General features: G+C 35.8%; 1 pseudogene; it reads left to right on the plus strand.

Annotated features, from left to right (window-relative positions):
* The first annotated feature begins 7,495 nt into the window (after positions 1-7,495).
* Positions 7,496-7,721, plus strand: LOC140697579 (cytochrome c oxidase subunit 6C-like; annotated as a pseudogene).
* Positions 7,722-19,192: the final 11,471 nt, after the last annotated feature.

Raw genomic sequence — 19,192 nt, forward strand, 5'->3', positions numbered from 1 at the left:
TCAGAGTACTTGCTAGAAGAATCAGTTTAGGTCCCCTGTGGTAATTGTGTTCCACCAAGAGTAGTGGCAGTTGGTAAAATTCATTTTGGGGTGACTTCTAAGTAGCTAGGAGTACTGGATTTTATTGGCTTGTTTTCTAGGTATACGAAGATCACCTGATCTTTTAACAAAGCAAAGTTTTCAAGAAAGAAGTCATCAAGACTCTCAAATATTTCCAGACACTAAACCAACATAAGAACTAAGAAGTGCTCATTTGATTTGGTGATGTGGGAATTATTGATTTCCTTGGCAGCAGCAATTGCAGTGGAATTGTTGATAGGAAGAAGCCAGATTGCAATGGGTTGAGAATTGTATGGGAGGTTAAGAATGAATTCATGATGAGTGCGGAAAACGCCTTCAAAGTGTTTTGTTATAAATCGGAATGAAAAAGATAGCTGGAGAGGGTTGGAGGACTAAAAGAGAGTTCTTTAATTATTTTTTAAATGGGAGCATGTTAAAATGCTAATGGAATAAAAGTGGAAGGAAGAAAAAAGTTTAACTAGAAGAGAGAAGTCAATGTAGCAACTTCCCTGAAAAGGAATGGATGAGTCTCAGGTAGGAAGAATAACATCACTTCCAACTTTAACAAAACCAAACACAAGTGTTTATGTGGGCATGTGGACCAATTCACTGGTAGAAGTTTGAAGACTTCCCTCCAACAGCTTTCAGTTTGAAGTAGCAGAGAAGATACCTGTTGAACATGATATAGTTGGTGGAGGAAGTGGCACTGTTAAAGAGCTCAAAAAATAAATTTTATAAAAAAAATAAATTTTACAGAAGCGGAGATTTAGGGTAAAAAGTTGACTTTATTTTTAAGGGGGAATCCTGGGCCATGTTACAGGCATAGCCAGTATTAAAACCTCAGCCAAAAAAAAAAAAAAAAATCAAACCTTAATCTAATTAAACCTCTAGATCTAACTGTTGTTTCACAGGAAATATGACAGATACAGGGACATGTTCAGTGATATCAAGAAAACCTAATTAGCTGAAGTCCACGGTATATGTGATCCAGTTGCTTCAACAGACAAACAGCATTTTAACAGGGTAAACGAACACTTTTTTTTGGATACAATTCAGAAAAATTGAGTATTAACTGAGTACTAGATAATTTAGGACTACTGTTACTTTGATGTATTATTAGTAGTGTAGTTACTTTAAAATGACTTTAACCTGAGAGCAGAAAGATACTTATGAGCAAAAAGATACGATATCTGAGATTTATTTTGAAATTTGTCAGCCAGAAAAAAAGAAAAAGGGAGCAGAATTAGAAGAAGCAAGAAGGGCAAAAATGCCAATAATAAATGTTGATAAATAATGTGGAGATAATAATCCTGGGTACCTCTTTCAAGATGTTTTGTTGTGAAGAGATTAATGATGAGGCAGTTGGAAAGGATGTGATACAAAGGGGTTTATTTAGTGGTACTAGCATGTTTACATGCTGGTGGACCTACCCAGTGGATAGGAAGACACCGATAATGCAAGGAAGAGACTAATAATAGGCACAAAGTTGCTGAAGTGAGAGACAGTGATATCCAGAACTTAAGCAGAGAAGTTAAAGCTTATCTTTGCTAAAAAGCAGGAGGCTTCGTCCACAGCAAGAGAGAAGGTGGGGTACGTGTGTACAGATGTAGGTAGGTTCTTACTTGTAGGAGGAATTCAGAGTTCCTCAGTGACTGCTTCTCATTTCACATGTCACATCTAAGATGAGATAGTAAGATTGAGGACACAGTGAGGGACTGAAAGAAGTTTGAAAAGAAAAGGGAAATATCAAATAGTCCTTGAAACCCAGAAAGTGCTTTTCAGTTTGATCTGTCTTCTAACGAGTCTCAGTAAAAGCATCTGTTTACGTACTAATGAAGGCTGTGAGGGGGTCATGAAAGGAATGAATGTCATGTTTCGTAGATTATTTTCCTATAAAATCACTTTCATTTATCTTGACTTTTATGAGAATCTGAGTAATGAATTATTCTCAGTCATAAACTAATATGGCTACTTACTTGGGGATAATCAAATGAAGAAAAAAAGGCATTTGCAATGATCATGCCACAGGGTTCTTGTGCCTCTCGTTTCTGTCTTCAAAACTGTATCAGCTATTTGGACTGTGCGGTTCCACGTGGCTTTATGTACAGAATGGTACTGTTGGTTCAATGTCTTTACCTTCTTTGAAGATGTACCCTTTTAAATCACTGCGGAAGGGGAGGAGAGTGATTAAAGGGAATACATGGATGAGACGGTGAAACTTGGTTAGCATATCTAAAACCATGCTGTGTTCACTGTGTGTCACACAGCACATGTCACGTGAAATAATAATAGATTAACACAACATCCTGGTGGAAGTGGGAGTTTGAAGGCCAATTAGACAAAACATGTTTTTCTCATGTGTCAAAATAATACACGTAGCTGTGCTAAATAAATTCATGCTTGTGCACCACTGTGAAAATTGAATGATTAATAACCTTCAGTATTATCCCTGCTTTGTTTAAGAACCAGTGGACTAATGATTGGATATCGTGCAACAGTAAATGCCTTTCTATATGGATGTTACAAATTCTGTTTTAATTATCTGTTTTCTGTGTGTCATATATTCCCCCAGATCTGTTTTTGTCTATTCTGAAAATTAATATAAAACCTCAGGACCTAGACTTGAAAGAAGGTAAGCTTTGAAAATATAACCTAAAATGCTTTTGCTATGTGGAAGCAGGTTACTAATAAATTCAGTGTGCCTGACATGCTCACAGCTCACAAAGATTTAGGCCAAGTTAATATAGGAATATAAATTTATTTGTTTCTACCTATAATGCTTACCCCATAATGACTAGATAGAAAAATTAATTTTAAAACAATAAATAAAAATTATTTTATCTGCATCAGAACTGTAGTGCTTTATCGTGGCTATTTATGATTCAGAGTTTCTATGAAAAATAAAAGGAGTGTTATTTGAGTCTTTTAGTTTTGTAGTGACTTTCATTAACATACCAACTCATTACTTTTTGAGGATACTGTGAAATTCTGAAGAAAGATAAATATTAACCTTTGAGGTACCTCAATAATTACCTTCCACTTCTGGACACATTTTGTTTTCTTTGAGAAGATTTTGTTGATATGCGATACAACTTTTTTTTTTTAATTTTGTGGTGAAAGTTTTATAAAGTGCTATATGTCCTGTTTCTTAAATTGAATGTGCATATATAATGTTTTTTAAATCATCCCCTCATGCAAGAAAATAATGTGAAATAAGACTATAAATAAAACTAGATATAATCTTTGCTAATCTTTCTACAGGAGAAGTCTGCAGCATATAGATTAATAGTCTAAGTTCAAAGTTATTACATGGAAAGTTAGTTTCGACATACCAAATAAATATTAGAAAGCAATCTGAAGTTAATAAATGGCATTTTATTTAGCATTTTTAATGAAGTGATATAATCAACAATAGGTAATCACTTCAACACTTGGAGTTAGAAGAATTGTAAAGCCCCCAAAGCCAAGTCAGTTCATTAAGAGCATTGCTAGATAGGACTGCTCTCATTTGTATACTGATGTAAGATACTCTTCTTTCTCTCATGATTTTAGTTTACAAAATCATTATACCCTACACCAAAAGTATGCAAAAAAATCCAAGTTTTAAGGACTCCTATGGTGCATCCTGTTTCTTTGGAAATTCTCATATAAGCTGGATTCTTCAATAAAAGCTACCAATTTTAGAGCTCTGTTCCTGTGAAAATAATGTAGCCAATAAGGACAAATTTTATCATATATCAACATTAGGAAATCAAAAAACTAGCTACTTAATTTTTCCATCTTTTTTGTTTTAGTTCTATTTTCCTTAAGATTTGATTATGGAATAGTATTTGAAATATGATGACTTTTATCACCATAGCAAGAAAAAATGGCATACAGAAGACACAATTGAGTAACAATATGGTAAATGTAGAACAGACTTATATAAGCAATCCTACCAATGTAGTAGTTCAGTCCTTTTAATAATAATGCAAATTTATGTATTTAGTATTGATTAATATTGAGCAAAATTTCAGGAAAAAAATGCATGTTTGTTTCTAGTCTAGTTTGATTGCCATGTATGTTTAGTGTTAATTTAACTATACTGGGTATTTTTCAAAGAAACTAAAAGAGCATTTTTCAGAGTAATGATACTAGAACACATTAATACATGCTTCAATATTAAAATAAGAGAAGCATGTATTGATGTGTTTTGGAGGTGGGAGAAATTTTCATAGTAGTAATAGTAATACTAGTGATATAATACATTCATGCTTTTAATAGCAAAAAATTGATCCTAATGATATTCAGTATAATTCTAATTTTAATTCAAAAGGATTAGCTCTTATAGATATTACAGAATAGTTGTTAAACTCAAAAGAATATGGCAAATAAAAATTTTGGCCTGGTAAAAGAACAATAAAACCACCAAATATTAGGCATTAAAAAGTTATTAGGAACTCATCATATCCACTCCATCAGAGATAAAATACTAATGTAAATTTGGTAACCATGTAAAGCCAGAGTCAAGTGTGTTGATGTTATGAAGGACCAAAAAGGTTTGGAAAATTACTTCTATTAAAAATAATAGGTAAACTTAAGTAACATAACAACTCAATGGAATGTGAACTCCTTAATTGGACTCTGTATTTTTTTTAAACCTAATGGGGAAACTGGGGAAATTTGAAGATGGAGTGTATGTGAAGTAAACAGATTGTATCAGAGTTAAGTTTCTTGAATTAAGTAATTACGTTGTTATGATAAGAAAGAATAGCCTAATTCTTAGGAGACACTTGCCAGAGTTCTGAGAGATGATGTATAGTGTCATGATATCTGAAAATTAGTCTTACTATATAAATATATATGTGTGTGTGCGCACACACGTGCCTGTGCGTGTACAGGGAAGGAGGGAGAAGAGAGAGAGAGCGAGAGAGAGACTGACTGCTGTATGGAACACTAAACACGTGGCATTGACTTTGGGATTGAGTGTAAAAGTTGGAAGAGCTTTGAGAGACTCTTACTAGAATTTGAAAATACGAGTGTAAGATAGAAAGGAGTCCTTGTAGAGTAAAGGAAAGTTTGGTAATACTGGCACCTGCAATAAAAAAAAAAAATTAGAAAGTGCACCTAATCTGGCTGCACGGATTTCCAGGAAGAATTTAGAAAGCAACAACTGGCTATTTCTATCTGCTTGTTGTAGGTTGAATTACATCCCCCCAAAAGATAATTAAAATACTAACAAAGTTAATGAATTTAACCTTGGAAATAAGGTGTTTACAAATGGAATCAAGTTAAGATGAGGTTATTAGGGTGGGTCCCAATCCAATGTGACTGGTATCCTTATGAGAAGAGAAGAGATAACAATACACAGAGACATACAGGGGAAATGCCATGTTTCAATAGAGGTAAAGGTTGGAGTGATGTGTTTATTGGCCAAGGGACACTATGGATTGCTGGCAACACCAGTAGCAAAGAGAAGGAAACGGAGTAGATTCTCCCATAAAATCTGCTGAGAGAGCATGGCCCTATCAATGCTTGATTTTGTGCTTGTAGTCTCCAGAACTGTGAAGGAATAAATTTCCCTTGTTTTAAGCCGCCCAGTTGGTGGTAGTTTGCTATGCAGTTAAGAAAACTGATGGACTATCTTTGATAAAATAGAGGAAGAAAGAGATGAACTAATAAAGAGTCTGTTTGATTTGGGAGATTTTATAAGATAGTATGAATAAGCTAGGACTTTCTGGATTTAAAAATAAAACTGTTCTATACCCCCAGCCTTTCCTGGAAAAAATTCACAAAATAAGACATGACTTCAGGGCAAAGGTCAATCCAGGATACCCTTGTAGGAGCTTCTGTTACTGGAAGATAGAGTTAATTGACAGTTTTAGGTAGGAGAAAATTTCCTAAGGTTCTGAAGAAATTTCCCTTTAGTCCTCCTGGATTAAACAATAGACTTCTAGTAACCTTAAGGGCACTGTCTCACAGAAGCTTCACACTGGGTACAAAATAAAGAGAGGCCTGTCTGAAGAGATCTGTGGGTGTGACTTTTAGATAATGGAATGAATCCCATTAGGATTCATAGAGAAGTATGAGACAGAGACAGCACAAATTGAAAAGAGGTTCACTTTGGTTCCTGAACCTTCCAAAGGCAGATAGAAAGCCAAGAAACCTATTCAGTTGCAAAAACAGTCCATTTCTTATCAAAATGGCAAGATGACCCAGCCAGTAGAACCAGGAACCTACATGGTAGATCCAGGAGTTTTAAAGAATCAGTTCCAATTCCATGACTAGATCCTAATCAGTTGAGACAAGTGCTCAGCTGGAGTTCAGGATTGCTGTGGATGAGGGACTACTATGACTCTCCCCTCCCTTTCAGTGGGAATGTCTGTTGTGATTATTGTATCTCAGCTTCAGCATTTTTATATTGGGTCTGTGGACAGCAGGTAACTTCTCGGTTTAGCTTACAGGTCTTTGGATTGAAAGCAGCCATTCTCAATAAATACCATCCATGTAGCTTCACCTGGACCTGGATTAGATGACAGACTCCTGGGCTAATGTAATAGTTAGGAGACTTGGATTCTTGGGATAGTGAAGGTGCTGTGTACATTTTACACATGCAGATGTAAATAATTTGTGGACATAAGATGAACTGTGGCAGACTAAAGATGGCCACAAATTCTTTAATGTTCATTCCAGTGAGAGGTGGGGCTCATGTACCCTCTCTTTGAATGTAGGCAGACTGTCAGTGCTCTAGCCAACAGAATATGGCAGAAATGATATGGTGCTAGTTTCTGGGACCAAGCATGAAGAGACTGGAAGGGTCTCCTTTCTATGCATGCTCACCATGCTGTGGGAAGCCTAAGAGTTGTTTTTAAAAAAATTTTTTAATGTAGATTTTATTATTATTCAGCAATGGTGAGGACAACAGTTCAGGAGACAACTGCCATTGAAAAGATAGTTTGATGCTCACAAATCCCAAGAGGAGAGGGTGTACCACACAGGGGACCACTAGGGTGTTCCAGGAGGTAGAAGGAGTGAAGACAAAGTATGGGATAGAAATCTTTTTTGTGATCTCCATATGAAAGGCAAGGCAAGACAGGGTAACAACTTTTAGGATGGCTAGTTTGAATAAGCTCAGCAGGCTGTGGGATCTAGAGGCTGTCTTTATTGATTTGGTACCTGGTGCTGGGATGACTAGGCCAGAGGAAATGTTGCCTCCTGGAATGTAAAAGCCAGATAGAGGAGGTAGTAAAGAATATGGGGCTTTTGATTAGTTGGTTGCATAAAGAAGGCATACTCCCTTGCTAGTCACTGGCTATCTCTAAGAATTGGCCAGTCTTGGGAGTGACAGTCTCTCTCTAGTCCACAAGGCCTCAGAAATCAGCATATCAAGGATACAGAAAATGGTCCATTTCTCCATCAGTCTGGAAGGATGTTGTTGTTTAGGAGAATAACTACCATGGCTTCTGGTTCTTTGATGAAACCTCAGATGCATGGCCTCTTGGCCATGCGCCTGCAATTTCATACTGTTGGAGCATTAGTTGTATCTCTGGGGGATGCAGCTTTCTGTAAGATTGCTGTAGTTGAACCAAGAAAGAAGGCATATACAGATTTTTACAAAAAGTTATGATTCCATAAATGATTTTGAGATGTAGAAGGCTTGCATCTTTCAGAGTGCAAAGTGATTTTGAATGTGAAGAATTTCTTTGGTTGTGTTCCATTGAACTTTGTCACTGACTTGTGTTCCTGCACTATGACACTGTGAACTATGAATATCTGGGCTAAACCAGCTCAGCCTGTTTGAACTCAATGTATCATTGCCCTCCATCCCCTGCTTGGGCTCAGACACCCTACCTGATATTAGGCCATCCTCTTACGCAGATGCTGTCATTATGGTGCTTGAGTTCTGACACTTCATTCCAGGCCACAGTCACATAAAGTGATAGCCTCCTCCCCTTGCCTGCTTCGGTTTTGACTTCCCACAGTGGACGACCCCTACAACTGCTTGGGTTGACACCCCACTTTGGGCTACTCCCCCCTACCACTCCTCTACAGACACCTACTTTTCTCTGCCACACCTAATAGCCTTGGCATCAAGTTATTTGGGAAGGCAAGGGAAGGGAAAAGAAAAGAAAAGGGTGGATAATTTATCAATAAATTTTCAATTTCCTTGACTATTTGTCTTTTTTCCAATATTTTCATGTTTGAGCTTATTTAAACGTATATATTTTTTTCAGGTAGATTTAGTCATTTTGAAAAATTCAAAGCATAGAAGCAAAAGGACAAAATTCTAAATCATATCAGTTAAGAATTTTGAAAGACAATTCTCCGTTAATCTTTGATAGTTCTGCACATCTTGAGAAGAGGCATTAGCTGATAATTCTTCATAAGGTTTCTACATGTGAGATATTTTTTCTTAGACTGTCTCTTCAAGGATGTTTACATAGCAAACAGCCTTGGGAGATAGAGATTCTGTCTCCTTTCAGAGAAGAGGACAGACTTCTCTGGCTGCCCCGCATAATAAAGATGTCTCCCTCTGGGGCAAAAGTTGAGCAGGTTTGCTTGCAGCCAGTTATAGAAGAATGAAGTTTTCTGTCTTTGTAATACAACTCACTGTGTGGGGAGACCCTTGTCCTAACACCTTGTGGGAATTGAGGATTGGGAAATTGGCACAAGAAAATGATGATACTCAGCTTCTGCTGTTGCTGTGAGAAATCAGCTATCCTTTGTGTCTAACTCAGGAGTCTTGTGTCTCCTGCCAGCTTCCAGAAAACTGTTGGCATAACTTGTGAGCTTGCAAATAGGGCAACATATCAGATACTTTAATAGTTATGACAAGAAACGTATTTGGCTGCACGTAACAGAAAATCAGAATACCACTGGCTTAAATATTTTTCTAAAATAGATAAATAAAAGTTTTGATATAAGTGATCCCGTAATGATGCATTTGCTAAATAAAGTGTGTGACCAAGGGTCTGGACTCTTTTTCTTTTCCCCCCGTTTTTCTGCTCTGCCATATTTTTCAAGGGTAGTTTATTCTCATGGTGCAGGCATTCATTGTCCATTTACCAGGCAGGAAAATGAGAGAAGAGAAAAAACAATGGATGAGATCATTAGTTTTGCCAAGGAAAAAAAAAATTTGCCTGGGAGCCCTAGCAAGCAGGTTTCTACTTATCACTCATTGTCCAGATCTGTGTCGCAGGGAACGCCCTAGGGCCTAAGGGCAAAGGTTTGAGAATGTATCTTAGGTTGGCTAAGAAATGGTATCTGCCATAAGTATTACCTTCTAGTAGTTAGTCTTCTTTGAGCATGTTACAAAGCTTTATCATTTCTAATTTGGTGAATTTTTTTTTTTCTGATGTGTCTTGAATAGATTTGCCAAGTATCTATTTTTGTTGAGGGGGATGTGTAATTAGGTTTATTTATTTCTTTTTAGAGGAGGTACTAGGGATTGAACTCAGGGCCTCGTGCATGCTAAGTATGCATTCTATCAGCCAAGTATCTATTTTTAATATTATTAGTTTTTGTTTGAAAGAATCAGTATAGTGGACTTCTGCTTCAGACTGCTTTAAAGTTACAGGAACTGAATTTACTCACTTATCTGAAACAATTAAAAATCAATGTAAAGTATATTAAACAATGATTTTCAGACTTGTGACATCAGACAGCACAGGAAGGTTACACCTGAGGGAGATGTCATACAGTCAGGCAGTTCCTAGACGGCAACATGGTGGAAGCTACTAGGTTGATTTGCCAGAAAAAGATAGACAATGAGCCTGGCTGGATTTGGACAGTTTGGTACTTGCAGCAGTAGTAACAACTTAGAGCAGAGTTTCCAAAGTTCAGTTTCCTTAAGGCGACACTATGAGGGCCACGTGTTGGTGGTATACACATTGGAAATGCATTACAGGAGAAGGACCTTGAGCTTAGGAGACTGCCAATTGCATTAAGGGACTACTGGGAAGCCTGGCCAACCCATGCCCTGGAGGAAGACCTTTGTATTCATTATCTTGATCAGATATCTCTCCTCTGCCCTGGAGGAAAAACTATCTCTAGTTGTTACACAAATATCCTAGAAAAGGTAGTCCAGGACAAAAGCTGTCATAAAACTTGTAGAAGTGCCATGGAAGAGTGCCTGACAACAGGGAAAAGAAACAAGGTGAGTTCTACAAGGGCCCCAGTTTACTGCCGAGAGAGAGTTGCCAGGGCGCGGTCCAGGAGGGGTAACCCAGGCAGAGCCTTGCCTGCCTTGAACCTTCTGTCCAGTGTTGAATAGAAGCAGTGATGTTTGTTTTTTTCTTTTGTAATTTCCCCTATTCCCACCACTTCTGTTTTCTCTAATTTAGACTCTGTCTGAACAGCATTTAATCAGGTTTTGGGACATTGAGATTAATCGTTTATCTCTTAGGTTTGTCTTTTATATATATATATTTGCTCTGCATTCTTTTGATCTACATTCTGGGAGATTTTATTTACTTTGTTTTCCAAACTGAATATGGGATTTATGTTTATCAGTTGTACATTTAATTTCCAGTAGGTTTCTCTATTTTTTGATTGCTACTTTTGCATAACATTATTTTTCATAGGTGCAATATCTTAGTGAATGTCTTTAAAGACAGCAGACAATTTTTTTGATGTTACCTTCCAGTTCTGCAAATGAGTTTTCTCTTAGGGTGGTGTTTATTTTTTATTTTCGTCTTTTACTTTCAAATATCCTTATGCTCAGTTCGTAATGATAATATGCTTAAGATCTTGGTTATTAATTCATGACTGATAGGAAAAAGTAAGGGCACATTCTATGTATGCATAGACTATTGGCTGATTCTTTTAAGAGTAGAGCCAGGGACTTGGCTTTTATTCTGTGTGCCTTAACTTCCAGGATCAGTAGAGATTTGTATTGGGATGCTAATACCCATTCTTATTCTTTTACTTCTTACCAAAGTTCTGTTGTTATTTAGAGCACTCTTCTCTGTTGGAGGTTTCATTGGGTTCTTGCTAGAGCCGGCTGTTCTGAATGAGCAAGTTTGGGGAGGAGGTGTCAAGTACCTAGTGCACAGTAACACATGACATTTCTATGTTCAAATCTGGACTCCCTCCTCTTCACTTCCTCTGTCAGAATTGTACAATGGATTCCCACTGCCTGCTCTATCTGTTGGCATTCTTCAATCCGTTTACTGTCTTCCAGACATTTGATTAATTTTCTTGTCTGCTGTACATTCATGCAGTAGAATACACTTTTAAGAACTCTATTACTATCACTGTAATGTGATTTGGGGAGAGAGGAAATAAGCTTAAGTACTTAGGCTATCCTGTTGAGCTATAGTCACTAAGATATTGTTACTGCTTTTTTTTTAATATTTTTTATTGATTTATAATCATTTTACAATGTGTCAAATTTCAGTGTTCAGCACAATTTTTCAGTCATTCATGGACATATACACACTCATTGTCACATTTTTTTCTCTGTGAGTTATCACAACATTTTGTGTATATTTCCCTGTGCTATACAGTGTAATGTTACTGCTTCTTTTAATGTAAACAAATATTTGATTAAAGTGTTTTTCCCCTCTAATAAGAAAAGTTCATCAGAAGATCTCAGTCCTAGTGTCATTACTGACTCTGACAGGAGATCCTAGCCAGTGAACCTCTGTGGACCTCAAACTAAATGCCTGTAAAATTGAGCAGCTCAGAGATTTCTGTCGTTCACCTCTAAAATGATAATTCTAAGTGTACTATAAAATATTTATTAATTAATTTAAAAATACTCTTCTGGTTATCACAGAATGCTGTATTTCTGACTGTACATTCTAGAAAGACAAAGCAAGAATTTGAAGACTTAGTGTTATTAAACAAGAAAAAAACCGCATTCTTCAAAAAAAGAATCCTGTTTCCATTGTAAATTGTATTCTAAGGGAGGAAACCAGCTGGCATTAAAACAGTAAGGTTTTATTTATAGGAAAAAAGAGTGAGAGCTCAATTCACTTGAAAGAGAAGCAGCATCAACAGCTGATAAGAGTCTCTCCTTTGCAAGTGTTCATATTGCTCTCTGAATCTTTCTCCAGTTATGAAAACCAGAGAGTATCTCACGTGCAGTGATAGATTTGCTTTTGTTCACAGCATGTTCATAGCAGTGTTACTCATTTTGGGTCAGTAGGCTGCAAATGTTAGATTCATATTCTTAAAAGATTTTTTTTTTGTTTAGTACGGAGTTGGAAGGACAGAGAAAGGCAGTTGTAATATTTTTTAAGAACAAAATTGTGCCTTCATTTGAGACTGTTGACTTTCATTGGTTCTTACTTTCAGACCCCTCCCTTAGCTGACTCAATGCCTGCTCTTAAACATGTCATAAATGTGATATTATTTGAAAAGCTGATGAAACACTTACTAGTTTTTACTTCCTCCTTGGAGCTAAAGTGCTGTTGATTGGCAAAGTGATGTTTGGAATACACGTTAGTGAATTCCAACACATACAAGTAAAAAGTTTTATCCCATGAGCATATAGAAGAATTGTAAGGAGGCATGGGTGCATCACAAAACATAATTGGCTCTGCCTTAGAAAAAACTGTGCTGCTTCAGCTTGAGGTTTTTCTCCTGGAAAGCCATGGCTCCTTCCTTTCCTTCTTTTGAAATTTGAAATATAGTTGGTTTATAACATTGTGTTAGTTTCTGGTGTACAGCTTAGTGGTTCAGTTATATATATACATATGTAAAAATTTGTATGTGTATCTTTTTATATATTCCTTTTCATATTTTTTATTATAGGCTAGTACAAAGTATTGAATATAATCCCCTGTGCTATATGGTAGGACCTTGTTGTTTATCCGGTTTCGTGAAGATTTTCCTTGTAGTTCGAATTGTACAGGATCTTCTGTCAAAGTTCAGTAGGTATTCTGGGAGAATTGTCCCACATGTAGATGTATTTTTGATGTGCTCATGGGTGAGGGTGAGCTCTGAGTCCTTCCATTCCGCCATCTTGAAGCCCCTCCTCCCATGGCTCCTTTCTTATCAGTTTTATTCTTACAAATCATCTTTAGCATCAATTTAAACTGCAGAGATGGTAGTTCTAAAGTATTTATTAGGACAAAAAAGTTAACTAAACTTCATGGAAAACAATAGCTTTGTAAATCTGATCGTATATGATGAAGTTGTGCATCTTTCAGCAAACTTGTTTTCCATTGTATCGAGTGATTTAACCTATGTTTTTATCTTGTATATTTTAAAAGCACTTTTAAGCCCCTGGAAAGACAAACAAAATAATTTGCAATTATAAAACGCTAATCGAGATTATTTACAGAACTAGGCAAGTTAACCTGGAACCACAGGGTTGGAGGAGTCTCCATTTTTCATGAAGGATTTATTGCTTCCTTTGGGTGACAATGTTTCTAGTTTTATGTTATTACTTAAGTAGAATATTTAGAAAACTGTTTTGAAGGTCAGTTCTCACATTGATTATAGGAATAAAAAAGCTTGTGTCATAGTTTTGTTTTGAATACTCTTTGCGGACAGACTTAGTCTCTTTTTATTCTTTATTCTCTACACTCAAATCTTTGTTCCTCAACCGAACATGGGCCTCCTATATTATATTTATGTGTTTGTCTGTTTCATGCCAGTGGCATTTTACTTGCTCTTGTGAGATTCCCAGTGTCAGAGATCATATTTTATTAGTTTTGTTGTTCCACTACTTAGATTGGTACTTGCTAAGGGCTAGATAGATATTTGTTGAATTTATTATTGAGTTATACAGATTAAAAAAAAAGAGTCATTTTTAGTCATTTTCTCTTTTCTCTAAAATCATAGAGGACTATAAAAATGATGAGAGTATTACACTTCGACCAACTGCTGAGAAGAAACAAAATGAAGCAAGAAAATTGTTACAGATAACAAGTCTAACTAGGTTTTGACAAATCTAAGCAGATAACTAAGACTTTCAATGACTACATATTGACTCTTGAAAAATATGGATCCACTTATACCCAGATACGTTTCAGTAATAAATACTACAGCACTACAAGGTCCAAGGTTGGTTGAATCCTTGGGTGCAGAAGAACTGTGGAAATGAGGACCAACTGTAAATTATAGGTGTATTAACTTCTGCATTTTTCAAGGGTCAACTGAATAGAAAGAAATTCATTGTTCAGGATAAGATTCATAAATGACAAATTATCAATGCAAAGCAATTTGAACACAAAAATGGCTATTGTACGTGAATGTATTACCTGTAAACTGGATTATTGTTTCAGTAATCTCCAGCTACCTGAAGTTAGGGGATCGTGCCTTACCCTAATGAAGACATTCATCATTTTCTTTAAAAATTTCTCTAACTTCAATAGTTTATATTTTCACTCTCACTTTCTTCAATATTTTTCTTTTTGGTGGGCCAGTTTCATAAAGCAAGCAATTTCTGAGATACAGCCATTTGAAACTAACAATTTTCAGATCATGACTACAGAAAATAATTCTTTAACCAATGCCTTATTTTAAATCAGCTGAATGCTGCTCTGCTCACACTTCCTCCTACCTTCCTCCACCTTCCTCTCTTTGTCCATCATCTTTGGTTTCTGTTAAAGAGCCTATTCTTATACTGTTTGAACCTTTTCTTTCACCCACATACATCCTGCTGCTTCGCAGGTAACCATGACAATATTTCACAGTACTGAGGTTATGTGCCACATAAAATGCAGCCATGATGTCTTAAATTTAGTAGCAAACATACCTTTCCCAAAATTCACACATGCATGCAAACAAATATCATACTAAAGCTGTGTGACATTTGGAAACTCTTAAAAGACCAAGTATGCAATCAAATGATTTACTGAATGGGAAGAGATCATGATTCTCTTGTTAGAAACAAATAAAAGCATATGAATCCTTGCTAATACAAAAATTGTATCTTAATTTTTTTTCTAAATTATGTTAAATACTTTCAGTTCTTTAGTATCTGCCTTCTGCGATTTACAGTATTAGAAACATTTGCTAATTAGTAATTACAGTAAGGTTAGAAGATATATTTTCTGGTAAAAAAAGTATTAATAGTTATTAGTTACTTAATACTTCTAATCAGATAAGTGCAGTACAGTGTAATGACACTGGTCAAGAAATGAGAAAATCAAAATTCAGATTGTGAGCGGCTGGAGAAATCACTGGATCAACCATTCACAGCTTTTCAACATACAGACTGTATCCTAAGATTTTGTTAACCTTCACTTAAGGATTTGGTTACTGCCTCTTCAAAAATAGATCTTTTTTGAGCTTTAGTGGAAACGCTGACCTAGGCCCTGATAATAAAAGAAAGATGTTAGATGTTAACCCAGAACTTGGATTTACAATTAAGTTTGAGACATGTCTTGTTTTAGTAAGCCTTTTTTTTTTTTGAAGAGGGTAGTTAAAAAAAATTTTTTTAACTAAAATATAGTTGATTTACAATGTTGTGTTATTTTCAAGTGGACAGCATAGTTACTCAGTTATACCCTTTTAAAAATTCTTTTCCATTATAGGTATTACAAGATAATGAATATAGTTTGCTGTACTACACAGTAGGTCCTTCTTGGTTATCTATTTTGTATATAGCAGTATATATTTGTTAATCCCAAACTCCTAATTTAAGCCTCCCCCTCCCTTTCCCCTTTGTTAACCATAAATTTGTTTTCCATGTCTGACTCTGTTTCTGTTTTGTCAGTAAGTTCATTTGTATCATTTTTTTAGATTCCACATGTAAGTGATACCATATGATATGATACTTGTCTTTCTCTGACTTCACTAAGCATAACACTTTCTAGGTCCATCCATGTTGCTGCAAATGGTAATATTTCATTCTTTTTGTGGCTGAGTAATATTCCATTGTGTATACGTGTGTGTGTGTGTGTGTGTGTGTATGTATGTATGTATATATATATATACATATACACACACACCACATCTTCTTTATCCAGTCATCTGTCAAAGGATATTTAGGTTGCTTCCATGTTTTGGTATTGTAAATAGTGTAAACCTTTTTTCTGATTTTTTTTTTCCTTGTTAAACTAGTATGTGTTCAGTGATCAGTATGGCTACACACTCTTAGATGTGTCCCAGAAAGTAAGACACAATGCCACCCTCTGGGAGCTCAGACTCTGTCCATCGCATTCTTTCTCTGCCCACTATGCTCCCTTAGTTCATGCTCTCATCTCAATACTAGAGTCAGTATCATTTTCTTGAACTTTCTGTGCTGTCAATTGTGTAACAGATTAAACTCTTAAAAACAAATTTTCCAACATACAAACAACTGTGAACATTTCCAACAGAACAAAGTTTGTTATTGAAGGACCTCCAAAGCTAACATTCAGGAAACCTTGTGTTACTCTATTACCGTAGTTTTGTCAATATTTTCCTTCTACCTGGTAGTTCCTGTTGTTTACAGCTTATCAATATTTCAAGACCAGTTCAGGATATAACTGTTCTTTGAAGCTTTCTCAGACATTCAGAATGACATCATTAGTGATAAATAATAAAAGCAATAATAGTAGTATCTAATAATTAGGGAGTAGGTCTTTGTTATCAGATAAGCACTGTGATCAATGCCTTATATACATCGTCTCACTTAATCTCTGTATGAGCTTTTTATTGCTGATGTAACCAGTTGCCACAAATTTCTTGCCTTGAAAACAACACACATTTATTATCTACAGTTCTGTAGTTTAGAAGTCTAATGGGTATCATTGGCTAAAACCCAAGATGTGGACAGGACTGCATTCCTTTCTGCAGGCTCTCGAGAGAATCTGTTTCCTTACTGCCTTCAGCTTTTAGGGGAGCTGTTGTGTCACCCGACGTGTCTTAGAGTATATGGGTTGTAAGAGAGTGATGGTTAAAAACATGAGCTCTAGATTCAGAAGGCCTGAGTTTGAATCCCAAGACTTCTGTTAACTCTGTGTAACCTGGGGAATTGACTTTACTACTTCTGTGCTTCAGTTTCCTTTTCTTTGAAAGAGAGGTAATAGTGCTCCTTACCTCTTGGGGTAGTTAAGAGGATTAAATGAATTAATCTCCTTAAGGATTTTGAAGCAATTAAAAAAAAACCACACATCATTGCCTAAGAAGAATCTTTGCCAAAAAATTATCTAACTTGAATCTAATCATGTGAAAAGCACCCAGACAAATCCAGAATAAGGGACATTTTACAGGACAACTGACTTTGAATCTTCAATAAAACAGTGTGATGAGAAACAAAGGCAAGGCTTTTGTTTCTAGATTAACAGAGACTAAAGAGAAAAAAACAATACTGTAATATGTAAACTTTCATTGGATCCTGGACATGAAAAAAAAAAAGCTGTGAAAGACACTTTGGAGACAATTAGAGAAAATTTTGGTGTGAACTGTACATTGATGATATGAAAGTATTGTTAGTGTTCTTACAGATGAAAATAGTTGGATTCTTTTTTTATTGCTGCTGTAACAAACTGTCCAAAACTTGGTTAAAAACAACATTTATCTATTATTTAAAGATTGGTTAGTTAGAAGTCCTGCACAGATCTGAACTAAAATCAAATTATTGACAGAGCTGTGTTACCTTCTGTGGGCTCTTTCAGCTTTTAGAGGGAACCCACATTCACTGGCTCAGGGGCTCTCTATCTCCATCTTCTAAGTTAGCCATGTTGCATCTTTAACCATGCTTTTGTAGTCGCACTTGCCTCCAACCACTGCAGGAAAACGTTTTCTACTTTTAAGAATCTACGTAATTAGACTCAGCCCACTCAGATTATCCAAAATAACCTCCCCATCTCAAGGTCCTTAATTTAATCACATCTGCAAAGTCCCTTTTTTGTCATGTAAGTTCATAGGTTCTGAGAGTGGAATTTCGGGGAGATGAGGTGGGAGGGGAGCATTATTCTGCCTAACTCAGTGGCATTGTGGTTATTTATGAAATTATTTTTATTTGCAGGAGATACATATTTAAGTAGGAATAAATCTACAGCTTAAATGTTATATCTATAATATATATTATATATACACACACATATACACAGTCAACACATGCAAATAACCAAATGAGGCAAAATGTTAATAATAGTTGAATCTAGATGGAGGGTTTATGGTTTTCGTTCTGTTTTTTCAACTCTGATAGATTTAGAATTTTTCAAGAGTGAAGAGAGATGCTATTGAACATCTTCAGTCCCCAGACAATCCAGGACACATCTGATTTAGAAGTGTTTTTAGAAAAAGGAGAATGGGGTCAATTGTAAGATGGGATATTTCAATAAGTACTTATAGAGAGAACCAACTAGAACAAGGATAAAACAGTAACAGGTTTAAAAAAAAAACAGTCACCCATATTTCTTGGGGAAGGGAAGTGTTTGGTAGTTTGTGGATGACGCGGTGATCTTGTTTTGGTCAGTTTAAATAAACTTACAAAGTGGCCTTGTTTTGTCTGAAAGTGATCTTGTCTGATACTGATGTTCTGTAAGAATGTTTCATACTCAGCAGGACGGCATGTTTAGCTGTGAGCACCAGGCCAGTTTCTGACAACACTGAGGCCCAGCTGTTAGTGTCAGACCAGGCAGTTTTAGGGTGCCTGGGACTGCTTTTTTCTTTCTCAATTTTTTTTCTTAAATTTTAATCAAGGCTGAAAACATAGCAACGAGGGAGTTAATTTTAACTCCAATGGTAAATTTTCAGAATATAGTCCTTAAAAGTGGTAATTAAACCTAGGATAAATATTTCAAGGAAAAAGAAAATTATTCATGCACATGCATTCATTTCACAAATACATTGAACATGGAGTAGTTAGCACTCGGAGTGTTTGGAGAGCACTCGGAGTAGCCCATAGAGGAATATATGGAGGCAGCAGGGAGAGTGATTGTCTTCAAAAAACACACTTTTTGGTCATATATATAATAGATTCTTCTACCTTAGACCATTTATTAGAAATTAAAAAACTATCTGCACATTTATTAACCAAATCTTTATTTAAAGCTGAATTCTAAATAATCATATGTGGTAACTTTAAGAATATTGCCAGGGAAGCTTTATGAAATTATTTAGTTTGGTATGTTTGTGAATATGTTTGTGAAATTCAAATACTTATCTCCCACAGACTTGTATCAAGGCTCCTATACACTGAGTTGTCAGTTAGAATAAATCCATGACTGAACTTGACCAGAGAAGTCAGTGTTAAATAACATAT

The sequence above is a fragment of the Vicugna pacos genome, chromosome 7 (genome assembly GCF_048564905.1).
Source record: "Vicugna pacos chromosome 7, VicPac4, whole genome shotgun sequence".
Lineage (NCBI taxonomy): Eukaryota > Metazoa > Chordata > Mammalia > Artiodactyla > Camelidae > Vicugna > Vicugna pacos.